General features: G+C 42.3%; 1 non-coding gene across 1 annotated transcript; it reads left to right on the top strand.

Moving 5' to 3' along the window:
• The first annotated feature begins 847 nt into the window (after positions 1-847).
• Positions 848-966, top strand: LOC145096553 (5S ribosomal RNA). The gene has a single exon (XR_013703934.1). It is a non-coding gene; the product is annotated as a 5S ribosomal RNA (ribosomal RNA).
• Positions 967-2,900: the final 1,934 nt, after the last annotated feature.

Genomic DNA, 2,900 nt, shown 5'->3' with positions numbered 1-2,900 from the left:
CCACGACATTTGTACCTCCTACTACCATCCCTTCGGGTATCCTAATTGTCCCTAACCCAGCCAGACAATATGCTGGAAATCTCCCAAAGTGTAGCAAATGCAACTATCACCACCTTAGACCTTGTCGGGAGATGTAGTGCTCAAACTACAACAGAAAGGGGCACACCATACGTTACTGCAAGAGCCTAGCAAGGCCGATCAACCAAGTGCCCAACACCAGTGTGAACCAGGCTTGCTACGGTTGTGGCAAGGTGGGTCACTACAAAAGGAACTGCCTAGAGGCAGCAAATGCTTGCATATACGGAAGTATGCTACCGACCACTGCCGCAGCGAAAACTACTCTGGACCCACGTTAAAGTAATTAAGGTGTTTCGTTGTACCAGACTTATAAACTAATTAGAACTAGTGCAACTAGAGTCTTATCTTTTGCGAGATCCCGTCAGTTAAGGTTCCTCGTGCTGCGTATACTTGTCTTTTGTAGTATACATTGTTCGCAGTAATAGTCTTGGAGTAAATCTAAAGTAAAGTAACTCTATTAAAGGTTGCACTGTTGTGTTTTGTCTGTAACTCCTTATGTTCAAATCTAATGTCTTTAGTTTCCGTATGATTCCGACTTTATCATACGACTCAAGTCAATTCGATCCTCGCAATATCAGTCTCATGCGCACACCTCTTTCTCCGAAATCGTTTTTCTGCGAAGCTGTCATTTCAGAACACTGAAGTACTCATTCATGGAGTACCTCATGTTTCTAATTTGTTTCGAAGAAATCTCAGCAAAATTATGAAAGGACCAATCTTCTCACCTATGAGAGCTCTGGTCTTATTCTTCAAGAAGACAGACTTCAGTGGGTGCGATCATACCAACACTAATGCACCGGATCCCATCAGAACTCCATAGTTAAGTGTGCTTGGGCGAGAGTAGTACTAGGATGGGTAACCCCTTGGGAAGTCCTCATAGCGCAGACCTCAACAGTACTTCCATTTGAAAAAATTACTCTCTGCCTCGCATAGATGAATTAGCTGACCAACCGCAAGGAACGACTTACCTTTCAAAAATGAACCAAAATCCGAATATCACCGGTTACGAGTGTTAGTGAAGGGTGTCCAAAGGACAATCTTCGAAACTTGATGCGGACACTATGAGTCCGTAATGATATCCCTCGGATAGGACCAATACACCCATAATATTCATGAACATAATGAATAGGGTACGTCATTCTTACTTGGATCAGTTTGTCATTGTCTTTATAAATGACTTACTTAGCTACTCTCGTAGTAAGAAGGAAATCATAAAGAGCATCTACAACAAACCATGGAAACATTGCAATCGGAGAAGCTTTACGTGAAGTTCTTTAAATGCGAGTTTTAGATTTGAAGGGTCAAATTTCGTAGACACATTACCAGTAATGTGGAAATTCTTGAGGACCCTGCCAAAAATCAAAACCGCTGAGAATTTGTCAACACCAAGGATGCTGACAAAAATTTGTCAAATTCTAGGTCTCACTGGCCTACTGTCGAGAGTTCATTCAGAACTCCCCGCGGATTACGAAACCTCTTATGACTTTGACTCAGAAGGGAGTGGCCCTTGACTGGGAAGACAAGCAAGAGGAAGAAAACCTTGGAATTTCAAGTAAGAGTCCAAATCTATTTGGAAATCTTACTATGGGAAGGCTTGATATGCTTCGGAAAGCATGGTAAGCCAAATCCAAAATAGTTTGGACCTCCGAGATACTTGCTAGAATCAGTCTTGTAACTCAAAAACCCAACCTACACCACGAACTCGGTAATGTACATTTTACCCTTCACGTCTCGAACTTGAAACCATACCTTTCCTTTAGCACTCTCGTAAGCCCACTCGACGAGATCCTCGCCTTCGTGGATGAACTGTCGTGACCCTCGACCGAGTGGTCAACCGGATGAAGCAACGTCGTCGCCCAGTAGTGAAGGTTCGTTGGGATACCAACCGAGGACCCGAATTCACTTATGAGCGCGAGAACCAAGCGACTAGGAAGTATCCCCACCTCTTGACTCGATCATTCATACCTACTTCCTTACTTAAAATTCTAATTTCGGGACGAAATTCCCTCTAACTGGGGGATGATGTGACAACCCAAAAACTTTTAATTTTATTAAGCTTAGTCAATCATCCCAACTGCTCGTCAAAATCATTAGTACAGAGTTCTAGCCAGGTTACAGGTCATTATAAGGAGTTTTGAGCCTAATACACTTAAGGAATACGTGATAGAAAGTACCCGCTAGAACCACGCTGTAGCAAATTGAACCCTAACCCCATCTAATTCAGTTCACGGCCACAAGACCATGAGTTTACGGTCGTAAACTCATGTGCACGTAAACTCAAGGGTATATATAGAGCCTTGGGCCATTTCCTCTCATTTCTTCCTTTCCTAGCCGGATTTCCTTCCAAATCCTGTCAAGTATCATACCGATCTTCGTCCACGATCCTCAAAACTCGTAAGCTTTTTGTCCTAACTAGTTGATATCTTAGATGATCTATTAATCTTACATGATTTCATCCGTGAAATCATTCCATTTTGTAGATTTTCAAGATCCACCAAGAACACACACTCGTGTTCTTGGGTAATATTGACCATTTGAGCTCGTAGATTGTAAGTAAACTTGATCCAACTCATTGTACTCCATGTTTATCATATTTGGAGCTTAGAAAACATTAGAAATCATGAGATTCAAGGATTTTATGGCCAAGACATGTTCTTGGGCCGTAAACCCCTTTTTAGGGTGCAAATGACACCCTAAAACCTTAGTAAGCTTTGGTTAGTGACATAGAACCTTACCCCATGGACCTAAGGACAAAGATTCACTAAATGGTACTCCTTACCATTAGTTTACGGTCGTAAAATCATGGGGGAGTGGTCCCAGGG

This window comes from Lactuca serriola, chromosome 3 (assembly GCF_051521515.1).
Source record: "Lactuca serriola cultivar US96UC23 chromosome 3, Lser_US96UC23_V15, whole genome shotgun sequence".
NCBI lineage: Eukaryota > Viridiplantae > Streptophyta > Magnoliopsida > Asterales > Asteraceae > Lactuca > Lactuca serriola.
The sequence above is the reverse complement of the archived record's forward strand: the minus strand, read 5'-3'. Positions and strand labels throughout refer to the sequence as shown.